Below are 25132 nucleotides of genomic sequence, written 5' to 3' on the forward strand. Positions count from 1 at the left end.
AGCATAGTGGTTAAGGTCCTCGCCTTGCACTCCCAGGATCCAATATGGGTGCCGGTTCTAATCCCAGCAGCCCTGCTTCCCAACCAGCTCCCTGCCTTGGGACCCAGCACCCACATGGGAAACACTGAAGACGCTCTAGGCTCCTGGCTTCAGATTGGCTCAGTTCCAGCCATTGCGGCTGCTTAGGGAGTGAATCATCAGACTGAAGATCTTCCTCTCTGTCTCTCCTCCTCTCTGTATATCTGACTTTCCAATAAAAATAAATAATTCTTAAAAAAAAAAAGACTTAACACCTCATCCTGTATTCTGTATAATTCTCTGGCACATACCAGGTTATCAGTATACACTTGATTGTGTAATTGATTGACTATTTGTAAACCACTTTCCTGAACTACTGCATTCTGAAAACAGAAAGCAGGTGCTATAAATTTTCATGTCTTCAATAAATCTATTTTTCCTTCAGAATGTAGCAAATTAATCTCTCTCCTTTTTGCATCCTGTCTTTTGCTATACTTTCCCTCTTCCCCCACCCCAAAAAATATCAATCTGGAATATACTCTTTTCTTTCTGACATCTCTTCTTGAAAACCTTATCAATAAAAAATAATAATGATAACAATTTCCGTTCGTTGGGCTGAGTAGGAAGCCTGAACTTAGTGATGCCCATTCATTGTTGGGAATTCTCAACAACCAACGCAGGGATCCTCCGGCCAGGCACAAAAAGCTGGCAGAAGTCACCGGATCGCTCTGCCACTTCCGCTACCCTCTTCTTGGCATGACTCAGCTGCCCTCAGAACCAGGCTGCCTTTGTTCCGGAAGACACTGTCAGCTGACACCCATCAAGCCCACAGACGGACGCTTGAGGTCGGGTCAACAGGGACCTGGCAGACTTGTGCCTGCTCTCCGCCTGACAGAACCATTTCAAGAACTTAACCCACCTCCTTTCCCTGCCCCCCAGAACTAATCTATATGCTAATTTGCACTTGATCATGCTGCCCCACAATATGGTAATTGCTGTAATGTTTTCCAGGCAGGAGGAGGGTGTGTGAAGTGAGGCTGCGGCTCCACCAAGGAAGCCTGTGCACCAAGGGCGGGCAGCAGAGCCCCAGCCCTGTCCAGTGGATGGCTGGCCACGTGGAGGCCACAGCCAGACCCTTCTGAGCTAGTCTCTGCTCTCCAGTGACCTCACAAGCATCGTGCCTATCCAAGTCTTCACCCTGCAGCCTTTTGCTGAGTCGGGTGTGGGTGTTTGTGCTACCTGGGAGAGCCTCTGGTGAGCAGGATATCACAGACAGTGCCAGCAATATGACCGAGGCTTCCAGGGCGTTGGGCTCCCGGGCATTACCTTTATAGGCACAAGGGCCTTTCCCGGCTTGCCTGTTTCCCTATATGTACTCTCCGACGCTATTAAGATATCAAATGCACGAATGACAACAAGAGAGTTCTAATTAAACAGCAGCGCACGCCCTCGAAGGAACAGCCTGAACCCAAATAAGAGAAGCTTGGGACCTGAAAGGGGGTGGGGGTAGGCAACAGAGGCTTTAAAACCAACTGGGCTTCCCACAGCTGCTTTGGCAGGTGTATTTAAAGGGCCAGATGACACAAAGGTGCCCCAATACTGCCAGGCTGGAGACCAAACTCAGGATTCAACAGGAATTCACCAAGAATTCCAGGCTCCCCAAGATGGAAGGAGTAGCAGTCAGCCAGCCTTGTGATCAGAATCCGATTGGAATCGGCCTCCGAGATCACTTATGGCAATCAGGGAAGTAATATGCTTCTGAATAATTATGAATAATTAGGCACATTTATGAATAATTACACTGATAATAACTATCTAACTCATTCCATTTGAAAATTGTAACTCAGTCATTACCGACAGGGGAGAGATTCCCTTCAGCCTGCTGTCTGCATATTCACGGTCTGATGGGCCTGCCAATCTCACAGTGGTGGGGGGTCTCTCTCCAGGACAGCGCTGGACTCACCATGGGGACAGAGGGACGTCCTGTCCTCAGGGCTGGAGGAGCTCCCCTGTTCCCCTGGGCAGCGGGAGAGACACAGGGGATCCAAGCAGTTAGAAGACTGGTGCTTCGCCATCTAGTGACTCGCTGGCGAATGACTGCAAAGCCACATGCAGGCGCTCTTAAAGTGAACAGAAACCAGAGCCCTGCAAGCCACTGTAAACACCAGGAAGCCCAGGAGGCTTTCCAGCAATGCCTGCTGGTCAGGAATCAAAGGTCCTGGTTTAAAGATGACCCGTAAGACAACATACCTCCGGCTGCAACAACCTCTCTCTCTCTCTCTCTCTCTCTCTCTCTCTCTCTTGCATAACCTTTGCCTGCTTATCTGTCGCTCCCACCTCTCCTCTTCTGATCCTGTCCGTGGCAATCATTAAGTCATGCGCATCTTTCTGATTGCAAAGTTAATAACTATTAACTTAGAAATTTGGAGAACATAAAGAGGAGACATTTTTAAAATTTGAATGAGCACCTAAGAGAACCCACAGTGGCTGCGTATTTAAAATGTTCTCTTTTTTGTCTACACATGGTTCTTGTAGCTGAGATTCTATTACAGAAACAATTTTGCATCCTGACATTCCTCCTCCCATTACAGACTAAGCATTTATCATATCATTAAAAACTCATGATTTAAAAACTGACAACAGGTTGACAGACCATCTGTGTCTTTGGACATAGTCTAGTTCCTCTTCTCTTCCCATACCAACGTGAGACATCATTGATAACAGGTTATGTGGGAGAAAAAAAGTGCTAATGGGAAGAAAAGCATGTTTGGCACTCAAATCAGGCTGTTTGAAAACGCACGCAGTAATCGGTTCTCAAAAATGTGGGTACCTCATGTTATGGCTGTCATCTTTGCCATATCATTTAGCAGGTGGCCTTGCTATGTGCTCACATCTCCTAGCATCCTTTTGTAGCCCCTTGACCTGACATGGGCGTAAGGAGAGAGCCAGGAAGCTGGGGGGCAAGGCAGCAGTGCACAAAGACTCATCGCCTGCCATCTAGTGAGGCCGGAGCAACATCAATACTCCGCAGTTTGAATTACAAGTAAAACACACATGTAACCGTAGCAAGGTTCTGCTGGGATCCAACTCCAAGGGCCTCAGTAAATTTCAGACAAACAGAGGGGCGTCCTTTTGAGGTTCCGGAATAACCATCCAAATGATCACCTGTGGCTCTTGTGTGTCAGAATAGACCAGAGAGCCTTACAAATAAAAAACAAAAGCAAAAGAGCACTGTAAGAACGCAGACACCGGAAGAGAGGGAAGATAGGAGAGAGAGAGAGAAGAGATTCCGGCTCACTTCTATTCCCGAGAATCCTCAACGAGCAGGGCTGGACCAGGCAGAAAGGCGGAGCCAGGAACTCCAGCAGGGTTGCCTGTGGGTGTCAGGGCTCAAGGACGTGAGCCATCCTCTGCTGCCTTCCCAGCGCACCAGCAGGAGCTGGGTCACAAGTGAAGCAGCCGGGGCTCAGAGCAGTGTGCTGACGTGGCATGTTGAAGCTTTGAGAAATGGCAACTTCCGTCTCTAGACACAGTACCAATCCCCAAGAGCTTCGTGAAAAACAAATCCTGAACCCCACCACCTGCTATTCAATTTTGGTAAATCAGGGACAAAAACTGGGAAAGTGCCACATTGTGAAATCCATATCTTGCCTTTGTCCTGCTTTCCCGATGTACAACCACTGAGACCCTCGGCAGCTTTGAGTGCCAGGGCTGTGGCTCCAGTTTCACTGCTGGATCCAGAAAGTTGGATTCAGGCTCAAGTGGTTGGTTCCTGCCACCCATGGGAGAGACCCACTTGAGCTCCTGGCTCCTGGCTCTGACCCGGCTCAGCCAGGTCCACCGAGGGCACCTAACCAGTGAACTGTCTAGTGAGACATCTCTGTTTCTGTCTCTGACATTCAAATGAATCAATACGGTAACCAACCAAGGAAGACAGCCTGCTATGTACAAGCCGATTGGTAAGAAATCAGACAAGCACGTCTAGCTGTCAGTCCAGGATGCCAAACAATAACTGCTAGTTATAGCTCCGAAAGGCCAGGATTTAATTAATAACTAACATTTTCCCTAATCTTTATTCCCATTTCAATGTAGGACCAACAAGAGAAAGCCAGATACATACTCTAAACAGATCCTGTGGAAGAACCCATCCAGGCTCCTGCATCGTGAACACATCAGCCTGGACGGTTCATAAACGATGGACATTTCCATGGTTCTGAAACCCGGAATGTCCAAGGCCAAGGGCCAGCAGATTCACTGTCTGTAAGGCCCTGCTGGATTTGTTTGTTTGTTTTCATAATACAGTTTCATTGGCTCCATCTTCCCCATTTACCCTGCCCCTCCCCCACACTGATTTCCCCTCTATATTAACCACAGTACAGTCCTTCAGCAACAGTCAAAAGTCCAACGTTCTTCTAGTTAAGGGTGTCATGACGTTACGGGTTAGACAATGGTAGAAAGTCCAGCATCTTATCAAGAGATGTATTTAACAGTCTCATTAGGAGTCCATCTTTTATTCAGTGGAATGCACACTGCAGTATATCTCCACTGCTTGGCATGCTGGTCTCCATTTCACAGTTCCTCTAGGTGAGTGCATGTACAGGCACCCCTCCCATGCTGAGGGCTCCACTCTCCCCGTTGTTATCTATTGCTTTGCCTGCTAATACCCAGAATATGGGAAACTTCAAATTATGCAGCCTGGTTAGGTGTTCGATTAATATTTCAGTGGACCAAGGGAAAGTCTAAATAATATATAAATAAACAACTTTTAAGAATTGTATGCTCTCATATACCCATCACTCAAGCTGTTCTAGTCGAATTATGATTCTTCTTTGATAGTTCAGGGTGATTCAGAATTTGCTTGTGGCTTGTGGTTATCTTTCTGTATGGCATTTATCTGCAGTATGTTACACTTTCCCGTGATAAACACTAGGGAATGAAAACCCTTGAATAACCCAGTTCTTATAAGAGTAACAGTAACGATGACAGTAAAACCTCGTGGGAAGTGTAATTACAGGTGCCAGCTACAGGCGACGCCTGGGGCCCGCTTTCTTCTCCGCATCCACTCTGACTTCTTTGATTCCCTTTTACATGCGCAGGGCGATTTGAAGGAGCCAGGAAACCTATGGAAGGCAGACGGGAACATTGAGCCTTGACCTATGTTAACCTCCATGAGCTTTCAGTAAACATCCGTGAGCGTCCACAGCAAAGATCAACATCCGAAGGGGGAAAGAAAGAGAGAGTATTGAAACAGCAAGTATTTCACTTTCTGGGAGGAAAATGACAGAAGGAAGGCTTCAGACAGAACGTTGTTGGGGCATAGCCGGTGAAGCTGCAGCCTCCCTCACCCACATTCCATAGGAGCCCCGTAGGGTTTATTTATCCCCCTGCTGATTCAGTTTCCTGGAAAGGCGGGAAGACAGCCCAAGTGCGTGGTTCCAATCATGTCCCTGGAAGACCTCAATTTCTGCCTGCTGACTTCAGCCTGAGTTAGTGTTGGCCTTTGCAATCCTTTGTAACCGAGCCTTTCAAAAAACAAAATAAACAAATATATTTGTAAAGGTTTTTCAATGAAAACACAACTAAAAAGATAATTAGATTATAATTGAAACTAAGAAAAATGTTTCTAATCTCTGAACGATATTACGCATATAATATACAGTCGGTCTTCTGATAGGGATTGTGTAATCTTGTTTGCTGTTTTCGAATTGTAAATGAATTAGGGATCAGTACTCTACGAGTTTATATTTCTTATTGTATCGGCTACATTTTATGTCAGCAGGACTTTTTCTAGTGGCAGCCACTGCTGGAAGCAGGTGACTGAATGTAATGGGACCAGGAGAATGCACAGTTGTCCCAAGTGAAGCGTCTTATGTGTGACTGCCTTGGTCTCTCCGGGATCAATCCTTCACGTGGCATTATAGCCTAAGGATTAAGTTTCAGGAATGTGCTGCCCTTTCTTGCTATAAACAGGAAACTGGCTCCCCTGTCTCCTGTCGCCAGGATTCTGAGCTGCACCTCCACCTTCTTGCAGCATTCATGTGGCTGGGAAACTGAGAAATCGATAAATGCTTTTCGAAGCAGAACTACCCCGATCCCTAAAGGGGGCTGCCTATTTTTAGTTTCACAGTCAATATTCAAAACGCGTTACCCTTTGCCATGGAAGGGTCAGGCGGGCTGGGATCTGGTTCAGCTTTTGATTACCCTTGGGCTTTTGTCTAAGAGTGTGCCAAATAATCCCCCTGGTGGCCAGGAAGAGTAACTACACTCACATATCTGCAGAAAGACTCAAAATACTGGAAGGATCCAGCCTAAGCCGATCATGAGGTCCCCTTAAGAGAACAAAACCACTTGGGGGCTCACATCCCTCCTCGGAGCACCGACTCCACGTCTGATTCCAGCTTCCTGGGCAGCGGGCAGGACTACAGTGTTTGGGTTTCTGTCCCCCACCTGAGGGACTCTGATGTATGGATCCCTCATCTCAGCCTGGCTGTTACAGGCATTTGGGGGGTGAACAACGGATGAAATTTCTTTCTCTCTACATCTGTCTCCCTCCGTGCCTGCTTTTCAAACAAAATGAGAATAGATGAGGTGACATGTGAGCTCTGGCATTAGCACAGCAACGATTCCAAAGCCATCCAGCTCCGGGAGCTGCTGATAGCATAACTCTTCAGACAGAATTCACTCCTTACCTGGAAAGAATAAAAATGAGCAGTCCAGCCATGTCATTGAACCAACATGGGACATTATTTAATTCATCTAATTACATGAGAGTAATTTCATTAGGAACAGCTTTCATTTGAACAGCCTGTACATGGTCAAAAAATTTATGCCTGCCCACTGGAACCCATCCATAATGAGATTTCTCAGCTAAGGACTTTCTCCATAGGACAACTACAAGGTAACAGATTTCCAGTTAAATGAACACGTTGGTCAACCAGGCAGTTCATCCTGGCTTCCAAATTACACTGTTTGCAAAGTATCGGTATAAGCACCAAACAAACGTCCAACATACAATTTATAGAGAGGACATAAGTGATAGACACCCTATAGCAAGAGTTCGTGGATTCCGGCTTCTTGGTTGCCCGTCTCTCCTGAGATTCAGAGGGGGCGTGGGAAGCAGGTGCACCTCGGATTCATTCACGAGGCCTCAGGAAACTGGGCCTTCCTGCACGGGACAGGCTTCAAATGAAGCGCAGCCATGGCTTCTCCCTCCCTCCCCCTGCTGTGTCCTCTCTCTCTCTCTCTCTCTCTCTCTCTCTCTCACACACACACACTTTCTCTTTTCCACTTTCTCTTTTCCTTCCCTTCCCTCCTCATGTTGCCCACTCTCAGTGCCGCCAAAACAACAGGCAATAATGACCCTTACGGCCAAGGAATGCAAGCATTTTGATCTAAATTTTAGCCTAGTCCACTCTCGGGATTTTTAACCATGTGTTTCTTACAGAAAATTGCATCATCCCATAACATAGGAGAAATATATCACTCTCCAGTGAAATACAGTGAAATAACTGCGCCCCTTGAAGCTACCATTGCCACTATTTTTTGTAACTTCATGTGACTTGGCCAAATTAGCACATGCCTCTTCAGAATCTTGTATGACCAACGCCCCTCTGTGTTTGCACTAACTCGAAGCATGCACGCATCTCTGCATATCAACACCTGCTCCCCTGATGACTTAATCAGATCCGGTAGCTGGTAGCACTGACATGCCCGTCTGTTGGAGCCTGCAGTTACAGGTGAAATCAGGCACCCATAAAAAGTTAACACCTGCAGTGTCGCAGGAGGATCCAGCAGTCAGCCTTGCTTCAGTAGCACCAAGAATCAAGATGACAAGGACAAGCGTCGGCTCCCCAGCCCCTCCCCAGACTCCTGCACCAAGAACAGATGATATTTTACCCAGAGTGAGTGAGCGGAAAAGCATCTCTGGAAGAAACCCAAAGGAGGAAAATGCATGCTATTCGATCCTTCTCCCCCGTGAGTCTTCCACCGCTAGGAGCATTCCGCTCCGAAGGTCTCCCGTGGAGCCAGAGAGCTTCAGGTGAAAGGTTACCTACATTTATAATGTCATGCTCTGGGCCTGCCAGGTAAAAGGTAAATGGTAATTTTATCATTAGCATGCCTGACTCTGTGGCCCACCATATCTCACAGGAAACTGCGAGAATAGCTCACCTGTCGAGTGGCAAAAGCTTAAAGGTCAAGACTCAGGGAAATCTCACAGAGCTCTCAGCTGAATTGCTGAAGCCTTTTAGGAACACCTGCTTAAATAAATGATTGCAGGGGCAAGACGAGGGAAGGCTGGCCTGATGTCACAACTGGCGGCTTCTGCTTTAAAACCAGCAAAATAATATTTGGTCATTTCCAAAATAAAGAATGAGCCAACCCTTGGACATCCATAAACATGCCTGGGCTTGAAGGGGTTTGAATGCTCTTTAAAACTATACTATCATTTTGAATGTGACGACGTAGGGACTGTCCTTCCTGCCTTGCTGTCTATGCTGTATAAAAATTATTTCTCCATTTTTTCCCCCTTCTTTTCATGGTTGGGCAGGAAGGCTTTTCAGGGCATCATGGGAACATTGCTCAATTTTTAAAAAAGATTTGAAAGTGTATCCTGTTTATTTTTTTCACTGTGAAAACTATAGGGGAAAACCATTGCTTTTAAAAGCAAGCACAGTGGTTTCTCAAATGGTTCAATGGAGTTACTCCGTGGCCCAGCAACGCCACCTCCAGGTACAAACCAGAGAATTGAAATCAAAAGCTCAGCATATTTCCTCAAGTACTAAAATAAATAGACAAACAACAGAAAGTAGAGCTTGAAATCTGACAGGAAAGAGCTGGCATGGATTGGCTCATGCCTTGCTGGGTGGGACACAAAGATTGGTCACTCCTCACCATGGTGTTGAGGATTTCCCTGCACACCCCCCCCAAAAAAAAAAAAAAAATGTTCTGCACCTTAAATGTCGACAAATATCTTGTTAGAGTTAAAAGCCAGTCTGGATTATCCCAAAATCTGCCAAGATCAACAAAATTATACTTCAACACAACAAATGGCTAAATACTAAAATGAAATAGACATGAGACAGCTGAATGGTACCCAGTGGCCTTTTCGGGGTATATAGCAGCCGGTCCGGTCCTGTATATAAACTAAAATTGAGATGTCAATGAGCTAATCATAGGTTGTGGTTAGGACTTGCTTTTTTGTTATTTTGTTCTTTGTTTTTTTTTTTTCTTTAACATACTGGTTACTCAAAACTATGTCAATTCCATAATATTGCAAATTGCTGTTGATGTTATATTGGGACTCTTAATTGACTGTGATGATATTATACCAGCTCTGACTTCGGACCAGAAATGGTCTCCCCAAGAAACTGTTCAACCCATCTGGACAACAAGTAGCTGGACTCCATGCTTAATATATGTTTGCAAGGAAAGAATCTTGATTGAATTTGAACTGTAATAATGCATCAAGGTGGAGGAATCCACCAGGGGGGAGGGGAGGGGGAGGGGGAGGGGGATTCCCAAAGCCTATGAAACTGTCATATAATGCTAAATATTAATTAAAAAAAAAAAAAAAAGCTCAGCAAATACTTGCACTGAAATACTCAGAATAGTACGAACACCTATAGCCTACAGGCGGGAGCAACCCGAGCGCCCAACAGCAGACGAACGGGGGAACAGAAGGTGGGAAACCATTTCCCCGTAATGACATGTCAGTCAATGACGGATCTGCTGGGTAACGACGGAGTTGAACAACCCCAGGCACCCAGTGACGTCTTAACTGCAGTGACTTCTTAGTGTGAGGTGCGCTGGCGCTGGTGACTGTGCCACCCAAAGCACAGCCCGTCCGGCGACCCACAGTGGGAAGGAGCCCTAAACGCAGAAACGACATGAGCACACCCGCAAGAAACATCCGGAACAGGGAACCCCTTGGGATGGAAAGCAAGCGAGGGATGCCCCGGGCCTGCAGGTGGAGCTCCTTTGGGGCTTGGCGGCTCAGGGGTGTGAAAGATTGTCTTGGGCTAAGGAACGTTTCCTGATGGACGGAGTTGACGGGTGCATGCCTGTCCAGCATCCTGAAACTAGGCGCATGGAAGAAGTGAACCGTGCGCCATGCGAATTACATCTCAAAAATGCTGTTTTGCAGGTGAGTGAACCTGTTCATATGACCAACAAGACAGAGTTGCCAAACACAATAAGCACTGGTCTTAGTATTTGCCAAGTCCCACAACCCTGGAAAAAGAACTCTAAACACTGAAAAAGGAGAACCCTGATGCAACAGCCCCCCGCCCGAACCTGATTGCTTCATTCTCCGTATTGGTCAGTCTCAGACTCCGGGATGTGGGCCACCGCGTGCCCAGCTCCCCCCGTGCTGCTGAGTGCCCATGCCGGCCGGAGGTCCCTCTAAGCCAGGGGCTGCAGCTTCCAGCCTTCCACAGGCATTTCAGGGCAGCAACTCCCAGACACTAGCTGCTTAAGGGTCAGGGAAACAGATGGGCCCACTTGAAATAGTCCCCTGCCTTGTACTTAAATAAAACCTTCTCTTCCTTCGAGCCGCTCTATCACAGCCCCTCTCCTGGGCCCTTCACTCCGCCACACTGCCGGAGCCTCAGGCCAGGTCGCCAGAGTGCCGGTGGAGATGAGGTTGGTCACTCACAGGTCTGCTTTTCAACCTGCAGAGGACTGTGGAAATGGGCTCAGGGGAAGAAAATCAGTGCAGAATGGAAATCTACAAATAGCCTCAAGTATAGCCTTATGAAAAATTGATTTAAGAGCCCAGCATGATGGCTCAAAGCACTGGGATCTCATATGGGCACTGGTGCCTATCCTGATAACCCCACTTCCCATCCAGCTCCCTGCCTATAGCCTAGGAAAGCAGTCAAGGACAGCCTAAAGCCTTGGGCCCCTGCACCCAAGTGGGAGACCTGGCAGAGGCTCCTAGCTTGGGATCAGCTCAGCGCCAGCATTGCAGCATTTGGGGAGTGAATCAGTGGATAGAAGATCTTTCTATTTCTCCTTCTCTCTATAGATCTAATGTATCATTCCAATTAAAGCCATATTTATTTGCTTGAAAGGTAGAGTTACAGAGAGAAACAGAGTGAAAGGAGAGATCTTCTATCCACTGCTTCGTTCCCCGCATGGCTTCAATGGCTAGAACGGGGCTGCTCCAAAGCCAGGAGCCTCTTCCGGGTCTCCCACATGGCTGCAGGGGCCCAAGCACTTGGTCTGTCTCCTATTTTCCAGGAACATCAGCATTAGGGAAGTGGAGCAGCCAGGTCCATAACTTGTGTCCGTAGAGAGATGCCTCTGTGCAGGCAGAAGATTTACTCACTATTCTATAGCACGCACCCCAGTTTTTGCAAATAAATATACTTTTTTCACCTTAATCACTGAAGATTTGCCTTTCTTCGCAACAGCTTTCTAAGGGTTTTCTACTGAATAGCGATCATCTTTCAGTAACAATCTGTGAGTGTCTATTTAGTAAGAGTCTCTTTATAACATCCCAGCACACTATTAAGTCACAAGAATTTATTTCATGAAGGCCATTAAGCTGTTATTTACTTTGGGCTATTAAAAAGGATGCTACTAATTTAAGCTTACTCCCTGATTCTGCCAAAGAGCCTATATTCTGTTTTCTTGTACTTTCATTCTTGCCTTTTTTAAAAAGCCAGGCACCTTTATCTGTAATTAATTTTACTCCATTTTTCAAAATTAAAAAAATGTTATGTGACTTGGTGGGGGAAAAAAAGGAAAAAAAAAACCCTTCCAGTTAAGGAAAAAAACACCCTTAACATCAGTCATATTGTCTGACTTTACTACACCAGTTGTGAAAAGGTGAGATTTGTGCCCTGGCTCCTCCGGCCTTCCCTGCTCTAACAGAGGGTGGCCTTATAAACACAGTTCCCAAAAGCAAATATGTGCCGCTATGTCAGATTCTGTGGGTTTCCAAAGAGCTCTAGACAGGGAGCATAAAGAGAGGGCAACAGTTTCAGAAGCCACTAAAATTTTATACTTGGCTTTGAGGCTAGGATTAACACATCTTAAAGAAGCGCCCTAAGAAATGCCTGTCACTCCACTGCAGGCCCCACCACACCAGACTTGGCCATAAACAGCAAGTGTATTGTAAAACCATTTATTGCTATTGTAAAACTATGTAAAACGACTGCCTAAGAAGCCCGATACCAGTTAAGGAAAGAAGAATTCTCCTTTTCCATCAAACCTTGCAGAGTGGGAGGCAGGAGTGCAGAGGAGCAAAGCTACTGCCCAGGGCCCCTGCACCCATGTGTGAGGTGAACGTGGCCGTGCCGACAGCACACGTGTGAGCATCTCCTTCATGCCAAGCAGCTTCTCTTGTCAGTACCTTCACTCCCAGTCCCACAGTAGAGCATGCAGCTCCTGGCTTCTGCTGGAGAAAGGTCGCATACTGGGGTAGAGTCCAGTTCAATGCAGGCCAAGGAATGCAGACACCAAACTCACCAAGAACACTGCCAAGGCTGGCCCCCAAGTATCTTGAGCTTGGCTTTCCAAAAGCTCCCTTCCTCTAGGCGCCCTTGTGAACGGGGGACACAACATGGCTGGGCCACTTTCCCACTCATATTCAGTTCCTCCCACTGCCTTCCTACCCCCATCCACCCACATGTTTACCTTCACACCCACCTCTCCTTGTCCCAACCTGAGCTCTAGGAGTGAGTCCTTATGTCATGAGATTAAAACGTGAGATATTCAAACAGCCGACGGCAAGGCCGTGGTTCTATACATAAGTGACTCACGTGTGTGCAGCCAGCCCAGAAAAGAACAACCTGTAGCATGCCAACTCAACAACTTCACAAAATGCAGACATTCAGGAAGCCAGGCACTGTTCTGTAGCGACAGCCAGAAGGCACACAATAACCCCAAGAACAGTTGACCCCAAACAACTAAAACTTATATTCCTGCTGCCAATGGAGAAATAACCACAGGAGACCAAAGAACCACGCCTAACAAACCCGAGAAACTCTGCACCCTTCCCTGGCATCCACCAAGGCTCCTTCCCACCCCCGTCGCTGCAGGGATAGTCCCCGCCAAGGGCACATGATACAGCTCTGAGCCTAGAGCCTCTGCTGCCCTCCTCTGGTTGCTGCTAGCTTATTTCCAAGGATAAAACAAACTTTCCTAACAACTTTAGGCAATTATTTTAAAGGAGTAGTTTCTGCTTTTGGAGATGCAATTCCAATTTTCTCTGGGATGCTCCCAGAAGACTGTGGAAGGTCGGCGACGTGCCACGCTGCGTTGTGTGAAACGTGGCTGAACCGAGAGACGCCTGGTGTATTCAGAAAGTCCAGTGAACATCCATGACACCCAGTGAACACCCAGAGACACCGAAGGCGATGGGAGAGACACAGTCAGTGCTGCCTTTCCACCTGGAAATTTCCACTGTGCTTGTTTAGAATAACACATCTTTTTTAAAGATTTATTTTATTTTTTATTGGAAAGCCAGATTTACAGAGAGGAGAGACAGACAGGAAGATCTTCCACCCATTGATTCACTCCCCAAGCAGCCGCAAGACCGGAGACAAACTGATCCGAAGCCAGAGCCTGGAGCCTTTTCCAGGTCTCCCACATGGCTGCAGGGCCCCAAGGCTTTGGGCGGTCCTTGACTGCTTTCCCAGGCCACAAGCAGGGAGCTGGATGGGAAACGGGGCCACCGGGATTAGAACCAGCACCCATACAGGATCCCAGCACATGCAAGAAGAGAACTTTAGCTGCTAGGCTACAGCGCCAGGCCTAGGACAACACAATTTAGTGCCGGGCCTGGACAACACTATCAGTCATGACACATTTGCAAAGCAGGTGGTAAATGTTTCCACTTTGTGGCCCCACAAGGTGATTAGAATTCCCAGAACTTTCATCAGGAAATCACACGCCCTTGGGATACCCACCTCGCCATACCAAAGTGCCTGGGATCCTGTCCAACCCCACTTACAACTCCTTAGAAAGGAAGAGTAGAGTTGTTCAGAACTGGACCAAAATTGCCCAAGTCATGTAAATAGGGAGAGGGAGGGTAGAAAAAAGTCAAGTGCAGCAGGCTGATTGTGTCAACTGGATGACGACTGGGTTATTCTGCATCTAGGTAAACGTTCAGCCTTTCTCCCTACCCCTATCTGAAGCCTCCTGTGCTCTAGAGAGCTTTGTCCTAGGGATGGCTCTGAAGTCCTGATTCCCCAAGGTGAGTTTTTTCTTTAAACATCATTTTGGATCCTGTTATAATTAGGAGTGACCATCAGTCTCTGGACAGAGCCATCCCTGGTATGTCACCATAGTGCAGCACTAAAGACCGGAAGAGGCAGATGCGAGGCCGGGAGATGGCCCTCTTGGACTGCTCAGGTGAGTTCTTGGTTTGGGTGTGGTTGGAACCAGCCTTCCAGTGTTGGCCTTTTGACAGTTTGGTCCCTAGAGAGGTGATGTTAGGCAAGATGGTGAACCGTTAAGAAGTGAAGCTTACTGAGGGGTCCTTAGGCTACTGGCAGCAAGCTAATTTAGTCTTTCAAATTGAAAGCCACACACACACACACACCTGCCCTATCCACCTACCAGTCAATTAAATGACCCCTTTCCCGGAAAGTACTCTCCTGCACTTGGGACCTGGACACAGTATTGCCAAACCACCCCACTTTTTCAAGCTCGTGAGAAGCCTGGTAAGGGAGAGGTGCGCTCCCTCTCTCTCTTCCTGCTTACAGAACAGACAGCAAATAAATCTCTCACGCGCTTTCCTTCCTAGCCCACTCTATCACTGAACGCGGCTCATGTGTGTCTATGAATTGCTCACGTTTTAAATAACCCTTATCACTTGGTAAGCTGTATTGGTGCCTGTGCTTAGAATGCTTTGTGAAGTAAGAGGCAAGAACCTAGGAGATAAACATTAGGCCCAACCTTAGCAGCCCCTGGGAGAGCTGGAGGCAGCTGTTGTGAGACCTTAAGATAATTCTGGCAAGAGCGACTGGTTTCAAGGTAAGCTCCATTCCTGAATAACCCTCACTTTCTGTTGGAAGGTGTGATCTCTGCCTGCTACTAGGGCTTCGGATGCTGCCTATGGTCCCCTGTGGGGTCCTCATCCTGAGGAAGCCCAGGCGATGCCAGGACCTGGTGACCTAAAAGACTCCAGAACTATATGCTGCGTAGGCCTTTTTGCCGATAAAGCAGCCTGCCCCCGTGTATACTATGGTGACAATGGTCAGACCGGCATGTGGACTCCAATGGTCGTAGGGACACCTGTCGGGATGCCCACATGCACGTCAGCCTGCCTGTGCTGATACACAACTCCGGCTCCTGACGTCAGCTTCACACAGATGCTGATGGCTCAAGGACTCTGAATCCTGCAACCCATGCAGGCCTCTGGGATGCAGCCGTGCCCAGCCCTGGATGGTACAGCATCTGGGCAGTGAACCAACACATGCGATCTCATGCTGTCATTTTCTCTTCCTTCCAAATGAATAAGCAAAACGTTTACAAATCTATAAGTTCTTATTTAGAATTATCCCCTCTCCGTGAGATAATAAACTTCTTAAAGATGGAACTTGTCGGCCTGTTTCATATTGTATCTTCAGCTATTGGTGCTATTTGGCCTTTAAATGGAAGAGAAAGCCAAACACAGATGGTTAGTGCTACTCGCTACTCCCCCTGGCACCCATGGGAGACCACAGCCCTGGATCAATGCTGAATTCTTGCAAAGTAAGAAGGAGTCACTCAGCTCTTCCCTCCAAACTCCCACTTCACTACACTGGGCTCTCTGTGTGCTGACAGCTCCGCTCCCCTGGCAGGGAACTGCAGACAGGAAAAATGATGTGTGGGGCTGCCGGTCAAGGCTCTGGGCAAGGCACAGGAAGAACACACACCCCCTACAAACTTCCGGAAGCACCTGCCGGGACGGGAGGAACTTTCAAACCTTGTGAAACCTGGGCAGGGCTCTCAGAACTCTCTGCTTCATTCTTGTTGAGAATGGCCTCCAAAGAAAAGGTGAGCAGAGTTGATGAGAGAAAAGCAATGGTCTTCCCCGCTTGCTGTCCAAAGAGGCCGTGGCAGCCAGGCCCTGCGCACTCCCTGCAGCTGTGGCGTGGCCATCTCTGGACATGGCTCTGCCTGTTCACACACTGGGCTCAGGTGAGGAAGACCCTGCTGGGTGGATGGCACAGCAACACAGGACCCAGATGTCACCTCCTCTCAGCTTCTCAGACGCTCCCTCGCCTCAGGGCTCTTGGGTGAAGCCTCTCCCAACCCAGTTCACACTGATGACACTCTGGGACCAGTCGTGGGTTTCTGACTAGCAGAGGCAAGCATGCTTTCACACACACAGACCTCTGAATACTTCCCCCTTGGCAGATGCCAAGTCATCTTGGTGTCCACAGCTGATAGCTTCTGTTCAGTCTGCTCAAGTCCTAAGGCTGTCTTCAGGGGTGACCTGGAGTCCAACACTAGAGCCTTAAGATTTGCCTTTTTAAACTTCTTTTGTAAAGATTTCTTTATCTACTTGAAAGACAAAGCTACAGAAAGAAGGAAGAGAGCAAGCGAGATCTTCAGATCACTGGCTCATTTCCAAAATGGCCACAGTTGCTGAGAGCTGGGCCAGCCCTGAGCCAGGACATTGGAACTTAATCTCTGTCTGCCACAGAGGTAACAGGCATGCAAGCACGTGGGCCTTAACCCATGGCTTCTTCAGGCACATCAGCAGGGAGCTGAATCAGAAATGGAGCAGCCAGGACCCAAACTGGCACTCATATGAGATGCCAGTGCTGCAGGCAGGGGCTTCACGTACAATGCCACAACACTGGCCCTTTAACCTTTTCCACCTACAGTCACAGAGGTACAATAATAGTGCAGCATTCCCACTGTCTGCACAAGGACACTGGAGGCCAACGAGGTGCCACAGCTGGCCTGCTAGTGCAGGACTGACCAGCGGCCAGCACCCAGGCTGTGTCTCTTCACCCGCTCCCCGAGGCTCTTCGTACTATGAAGGTCTTGGCTTCAGCATGAATTCACAGATCGAGGTATTTCCTAACAGCAGAGGGAGAGGTCCGTGGGTATTGGATTCCTGAAGCAGGTGGAGAGGCACTGAGAGAAAATGAGAAGACCCAATTCACAAGGTTTGCCTAAGGGCTAGACCTTTACACATTTAATATATGGGGATAATGATAATAGCCCCACTCGGCCGTTCCTTCCTACTGAGGGACCGCAGTCACCCGCTCTTCACGATGGTCAGATAGGAGCAATATTCGGGGGCAATGACATTGCATACACACTTTGCCCTTGATGTCCCTGGGTGCCCCTTCCTTGAGGGTTACAATTCTTCGGCTGGCTTCGAGTCTACTCCTGGTTCTCACACCAATGACTTACACCCCAGAGTGTATGTCTATTATAATTGCTACCTAAAGAGAATAAGAATTACAGATAAGTAATTTTCTTTTTCTAATCTAACCCCCTGGAGGCATTTTAGCAGCTAATACGGGTGATGACAGGCATTTCTGCTATAATTTATACAATTTCATTTTTCTTAATCATGGATTTTAGTTCTCTTACATCACCTGCTTGAAATGAAAGCAGCGTGGCTCTTTTTTTTTTTTTTTTTTTTTTTTTGTCGCTGCTTTTACATTTATGGTCTTTCTTGAAAAAAGTGTTTTCAATGCCCACACAATGATGGGAAATTCAGATGAACATCTTCTCTGAAATGCCTTCTCTCTAATTGCCAGAAATTCCTCTAAGACAATTCACAAAGCATGAGTTCAGGGGATTCACTGGGGCACCATATTTTGAATATTTACGATAACATGCAAAGCTAATAAGTGGAGCCTTAGAGCTTTTTACCTTGCCGGAGGAATTGGTGATTTTAAAAGGTGCGCTTAGAATAATGGTGTGGACATGGACGGGAACTTGGGAAATGTCTCATGGGGGGCGGTGAGTAAGTCGTGTGGTTTTCCTAACACAACACTCGATGCATGAAGGCTTGCCAGTAAGCACTGCTCCTGATGAACAGGTCACCATCAGCTGAAGTGTCGATGCTGATCACACCCCTGCTCTCCCACCCTCTCCCTCAAAGCCGGTTCAGTTATGCCCAGAGGAATCCAAGTGGAATCAGCATTCCCCAGAGTCCAGACATTCTGAAACAACCCAGGAGCATCTGAGTTCCAGAACTATCCATGGCAGTCCCGTTAAGGCGTGAATCGGAAAATGGGACTTTGTTGGAAGGCAGATTTAACAGTGTAAAGCAGCAGCACGAATCCAAGGTGTTTTGAGTTTAGTCCCAAGGGTTCATGTGTTCGAAATGGTCTTCAGATTTGTGTGGGTGTTTGTGATAGCACTGAAAACCTAATTCAGTAGATTATATGGTAAGAGAAGCGTAGTTTTGATGAAGTACCTGGGGCCAGAGTCAAGACACAGCTGGTTGAGCTGCAGTCCTGGGGGATCCCCTACCCACCCTGCTCTCTGCTAATGCAGCTGGGAAAGCAACAGGGGATAACCTATCTGCTTGGGCCCATCACCCACTTGGGAGACCAGGCACAGCTCCTGCCACTGGGGAAGTAAGCCAGCAGATGGGATATTCTCTCCCCCTCTCTCTCTCGCTCTTTGTCTCCTCTGTAACTCTACCTTTTAAAAAAGAGTAAGGAAAAAAAGGGGGAAAAGTAATTCTTTTATAAAGAATCCTTACTAAACAAAATTCTTTATTTCCCTGGGCATTGATTGGGGTTTCCCCAAATGATACATTCTCATCCTAATACCTGGAACCTAGAATGTGACATCTGGAAAAAGCACTTTGGGATTTTTGTTTAGATTTATCTATTTTTACTGGAAAGACAGATTTACAAAGAGAAGGAGAGACAGAGAGAAAGATCTTCCATGCATTGGTTCATTCTCCAAGTGGCCACAATGGCCAAAACTGCGCTGATCCAAAGTCAGGATTCAGGATCTCCCACACAGGTGCAGGGTCCCACGGCTTTGGGCCGTCCTCTACTGCTGTCCCAGGCCACAAGCAGGGAGCTAGATAGAAGTGGAATAGCCAGGACATGAACCAGTGCCCAATGGGATGCAGACAAGGATTTAGCCACTGAGCCATCATGCTAGGCCTTGGAAAAAGTATTTTTGGAGATATTATTAAAGAAAGATCTCCAGCTGCAAATTCTTGCTGGATCCCCTGGTGGGCCCTGAGCTCTGGCAGGAACAACCTTGTGAGAGAAAGGCAGAGACCTAGTACAGCCGGACCACAGAAGAGGGAGCAATATGACCACAGAGGTAGAGATCACAGTGACTGACAAACAAGCCAAGGAACACTAGGGGCTGAAGGAGCCTGGGAAGACCTTCTGCAGGGAGCACAACCCTGTGATTGCCTGTGTTCTAGAAACATGACAGAACATATCTGTGATGCTTTAAGCCATCCAGTGATGGACCTGCACAGACAGCAGCAACAGGAAACTAACATAGGCGTTGGACCCCAAAGATCCAAAATCCTGGGCACCTCAACAACCCCAAAACAGCCCCTCACCCAACCCAGTCCACACTGAAACTCTAAAGTTCCCAAAAGAAAGAAGCTCATTCTAGTTCAGGGTTTCCCAACATTTTCAGTCATGATTTTTCAAGAGAGCTATTCAAGGGTCTGTGTTCTGATACAGCCCCAGGGAAGGCAAAGAGGCTCTCTCCACACACTCACAGCTCCCGCAACCCAAAGAAGTCATCGAAGTCATCCTCAGCCTCTTCTTTGCTGACCAGGAAATTTGATGAAGCTTGATTTTCTGCACAGCAGATAATTAACTGCTCTAATATAAATTTACAACAATAGCTATGCACTTATAGACTAGATTGGGGGCTGGCACTGTGGCATGATGGGTTAAGCTGTGCAGCCTGTAATACCAGCATACATAATGACGCCGGTTCAAGCCCCAGCTGCTCCACTTGTGATTATATTAATAGTGTTTTTAAAAGGCTAACTACCAAGTAGATAGAAAATTAAACTTGACATAAAAATAATTGTGACACAAAACAACCAGCCCATTGCATTTCTAATCAGTGTTCGGTTGACAATTTCCCCACTAACATTTGATTGAATGTCAAAGCTTTCAGTTCCCAGTAGATCATAACGTACTGAAATTCACTAGAGACTGGTAGACCTTGCAAAGATAATCCTCGATTCATCAAGGCCTTGATGAATTGCTCACTTTGTACTGCCTGTAAAAGTGATGTGTGTGCATTAGGGTGGCTCTGAACGATAATGTAAGAACCCCATGGCAGGAAAGAAAGTGATGATTTGGGGCTGGCCAAGCAACTCACACAAAACAGTCAGGGAGCAGGTGCCATGCGCAGTGCTGGGCTTTGGGACAATTTCACGGGTGCAGAATTGAGTGGAGCCATTGCAAATCAACATTCTGGTAAACGTTTAGGCAACTAGACAGTGCAACACTATACAAACCTAGATTTTTTTTTGAAAGATTTGTTATTTTTATTGGAAAGGTGGATATATAGAGAGGAGGAGAGACAGAGAGGAAGATCTTCCATCCGTTGTTTCACTCCCCAAGTGAGCGCAACGGATGGTACTGCGCCGATCCGAAGCCAGGAACCTGGAACCTCTTCCAGGTCTCCCACGCTGTTGCAGGGTCCCAATGCATTGGGCCGTCCTCGACTGCTTTCCCAGGCCACAAGCAGGGAGCTGGATGGGAAGTGGAGCTGCTGGGATTAGAACCGGCGCCCATATGGGATCCCGGCACGTTCAGGGCGAGGACTTTAGCCACTAGGCCATACCGCCGAGCCCCTACAAACCTAGATTTAAAGACTGCCTGCCCTCCATAAACCAATTTTGAACAAGCGAAAAATTCACCAAGTTTGGGGTATTCTTTTCTGTAGTAATAGAGATAACAGCAACCTGAAAGTTATTATGATTCTTCATGGAGTTAATGTGTAATTGACAACGCACTCAATAAAGTTCTCTGATTCTACAAAGCTGAAATTGTTCACAGCTACTGAGCTCACTGCGCCTAGGACCTGATACACTCAGCAAAAGGCAGGTACTTGGGTGGAGCTTTCTTCAGCCCCATCACCTATCAGTACAGATAACACTGAAAACCTTAGCCTGGCATAGGGACAGGGAGTGAGACCCACCGAGAAGGTCTGCATCCCTTTTCAGAGTTCCTGGTTCAAGCCTCAGTTCTGACTCACATTCCCATTGCCTGGCAGGGACACACACCCTGGGAGGCAGCAGGCGATGATGGCTCAAGAACTTGGGTCCTTGCACCCCACAGCAGACTCTCATTGGGTCCCAGGCCCTTGGACTTCAGCCTGGACCAGTCCCAGCTGTTATAGTGTCTCTCTCTCAATCTCTCTCTCTCTCTCTCTCTCTCTCTCTCTCTCTCTCTCTCTCATTCGACCTCCCCCCCTCAATTTCAAATAAATAAGATAAACCGATTTTAATTTTTTTAAAAAAGCTGAGAACACCTATTTCCTCCGGCCCAGCTTTCTGCTGCCCCTGGCTTCCCATGCTAAGTGTTCTACCACCGTTTCCCTTCCACTCAGACACCTCAGAAGGTGCTCTCCCTTCTTTTCATTAAACTTATATTCAATGCAACTCAGAAGATTGGAGAAAGTTGTACATAAAAATTCTTGTCGGGGCTACTGTGATGGTATACCAGGCTAGTCCTCTACCTGAGGCACTGGCACCCCGTATGGGCACCAGTCTGTGTCCCGGCTGCCCTACTTCCCATCCAGCTCCCTGCTTGTGGCTGGGAAAGCAGTGGAGAATGACCCAAAGCCTGGAGAACCTATACCCGCATGGGAGACCTGGAAGAAGCTCCTGGCTCCTGGCTTCCAATTGTCTCAGCTCCAGCTGTTGGGATCATTTGGGGAATGAACCAGCGGTCAGAAGATCTTTCTCTCTGTCTTTCCTTCTCTCTGTAAATCAGCCTTTCAAATAAAAAAGTAATATTTTTTTAAAAATTCACCCCACAACTTAGTAAGAGGCAACCTGCCTCTAGCAAGTAGTTTTTTTCTAAATGCTTCCATTTTCCCATCTGTAGGAAAGGAATAATAACACTTTACAAAGTTAGAAAATGAGACATATTTGGGGACAGTTGGTTGAATCTTCGAAAGCCATGATATTCTCAAACGCAATGACCAATGCAGGGTGCTGAGCTAATGTGAAAGAGATTCTACAGGTTTTCTATATTTTCTATTCTTGTTCCAAACCTCATCCTTCCATCCTGCATCCCACCTCAAAGAGACAGTTCCTGTCCAGTGCCTTGTCATATCCGCCCAGCGTTCCTCACACTGTGTCTTCAGCCTGGGGTTCTGCTGCCCATCCCTCAAGGCAGGAAACTCGTTCATTGTTCAGGACCCAGATGGGACCCCAACTTCCCCACCGTACCTACCCGCTGCCCAGCAAAGACAGTTCTCTCTTGCAGCTTTCTGGACCTTTGTCATCAACTGTCTTAGGACACTTCCAATTGCATGCTCAATTGTTGGTCCAGCTTCTGTGTCCCACAGGAACGAATTCCCAAGGGTACACGCTCTATGCTCGTCAGCTCATGATCAGCCCTTTATGGGAGCGGCACACATTGAGTGCTTTGAAAACATCCATTGAGTGACTGAAGCAGCAAGGCAGGTTCACTTAAAGAAAAAAATTGTATGCAACATTTATGCTCAATTGACAGATAAGAAACTTGGAGATTCTCTGTCTTCCAGTTTATTTTACTTGTCTGCACGTTTATCAACAGGTAGAAGATTTCCAACATCTGCCTTCAATAGTCCATACATTTTACAGACCCTCAATTTCTGTAAAAAGCAAATGGATCTAACTATGCTATTTCCTAACATTTGACAGCTGTGGGACTGTGGTATGAGAAATCAAAGCAATCACTTATTTCATCAACTTGATGGCGACAAATGTGTCAAAAATATCACCTGTCTTTGTATGTACCAGTAAACTAATTTTTTTCTCTTTTAATTTGTTTAGGGTCATATAAATAGCACATCAAATGAAATAATCTAGTTTCCTGAAAATTCATCTCCGTGAAATCTTTAAATCTTCACTTTTGACACTATCTTTAACTTAAACCAAAAGTTAATACTGCAATTTTTTTAGAAAATTGTGACTGGAAAACAATGCCACTGCTTTAGGATTCCAGAAGAGAAAGACGCTAAGCCCACCACCTGCTTTCAGTGGTCAACAGCAGGAAGGCATGTCCATGGACTTGGTATAATTCTAGTCAAACCCTTGCACCCCGTGATGTGGTCCTGAGGATGAGTTAGCCGTGTGTAAGGTCAGCACTGCTTCATGCTTTCACCCAACCCTGAAGTGTCTTCTCTTTGGCGTGCTGTGAAAGCCTTAAAGAACAAAAGCCAAGCCAAGCGCATTACTATGCTGGCTGTCCGTTTGTAGCACCCTGATTCATCTTGAGTGAACCCAGTTGGATGACAATGCCTATCAGATGTAATGGACCACAAGGAGTCTTCATTTGTTAGTATTGGTTTGTGAAAGAGAGCGACTTTGCAAGGAGGCAGCCCCCAAAGCCCAAATGCCTTCAAAAAAAAAGTAAACTAAAAAACACTTGGGGAAAGAGACAAATAAGAAAATTGAAGTGTGACTGGGATGCCTTTATAAGAACTCTGCAAATGAACAAAAGACCTACAGCAACCAAGCAATTCTCAATCAAGAAAATGAATAAATATCGACCTTGGGCCTGGGTGCAGAGAACTTCAGCAGCCTAGTGGCTGCTGGAAATATCCAAACTAGGTCGGACTCAATGCTTGGGGCCCTGGCCACAGCCACCATTGCCACGTGGTTAGGGAGTCCTGGGCGGCCAGTGTGCCAATTGTTGCAGGGCTTCACCTGCTGGCCACCAGGCGACGAACTCTGGGGACTTCGGGGTGTGGAATTGCTGCCTAGGTATGTTCATGAATGAGGCCACTGTGTGTGTTGGTGAGGAATCAATCCTGAGGGACTCCCAATGACAGGGTAACTTTTCCTTGAAGGTAAGCGAGGGTACTGGGAGGGAACCAGTAGACAGAAGGGGAAAGTCCTGGTTCCTGGCTTAAGAGTGACCCAACCAGGGCTGTTGAGTGTGTTGGGCAGTAAACCAGCAAACGGAGTGCTCTGTGTGTGTATGTGTGTCTGCTCTTCAAATAAATAACAACAATAATAAATTAAAATTTAAAATATATTTTAAAATAAATTAAAATATAAGAGGGTAGCAGCGTGACTTTGAAGGGTTATCAGTTTTGTGCAATCATGGTGATGGACATATGACTACGTGTGTGTTAAAATTCATAGGAATATACACCAGAAGAAAGGAATCAGTGATAATGTTTTCAGTAGCTCAGGTCCATGTGCGTCATTGAGTTATCTTCCATCTCTGTTCATTTTCTCCCAGTCACAACAGCAACATCTCAGCTCTCTCCATGATGACTGAAATGATGTTTGTGTTTTGAGAAAATAGCAAGAATAGCCAATAGCCCTCTCCAGGTGCTAAACTCTCAACAGTATCTTCAAACACCTGGAAGAAAGGTGTATGCACTGACATTCCGCTCTCAGGCTGTCCTGGTTCCCCTGTGGATCTCACTCTGCTGTTAGAAGTATACTCCCAAACATTATTAACCACCAAGCACAGGGCAGCATGATCCACAGGCCTGATTCAGAATGTCCTCTTGCCAGCTCTCCCTGGGAAATAATCAGACCCACATCTGATGTACTTGTAGCAATAGCCGCATGCCTCTGGGATGTGATAGGAAAAGTGTAAGTCAGAACTCATCACTGCTTTATTTACTATGTTTGTCATTTACTGCCATGTGGTAAAGGCCAAAGAATCTAATTCGCTTCGCTCCTGGGGTTATAGTAGTTTGTCTCTTTATGCAGATCTCATGTGTGAAGGATACTGAGGTGGGCTCTCTTTGTAACCTCATGCCTCTGGTCTGGTCTTTCCAGAGTCACATACAACCCAAGTTTTCGCATGGAGAAGATAAATTCAACCCACATCCTCTTGCTATCACTTTGTCATTTCTTTGGTGTGTCTGCCAGATAAAAATTGAACAGGAATATTTTATCTGAATGTTTTTACATCTGTGTCCTGCATTAAATGCACATTTAAATTGATTTATGGTTTTTAGGTGTTTA

At 46.8% G+C, this 25132-nt stretch overlaps 1 long non-coding RNA gene across 1 annotated transcript; it reads left to right on the forward strand.

The window, feature by feature from the left end:
• The first annotated feature begins 16931 nt into the window (after positions 1 to 16931).
• On the forward strand, positions 16932 to 22854 carry LOC131481898 (uncharacterized). The gene is made up of 3 exons (XR_009246633.1): positions 16932 to 17036; positions 20972 to 21035; positions 22741 to 22854. It is a non-coding gene; the product is annotated as an uncharacterized LOC131481898 (long non-coding RNA).
• Positions 22855 to 25132: the final 2278 nt, after the last annotated feature.

This window comes from Ochotona princeps, chromosome 1, assembly GCF_030435755.1.
Source record: "Ochotona princeps isolate mOchPri1 chromosome 1, mOchPri1.hap1, whole genome shotgun sequence".
NCBI classification, from domain to species: Eukaryota; Metazoa; Chordata; class Mammalia; order Lagomorpha; family Ochotonidae; genus Ochotona; species Ochotona princeps.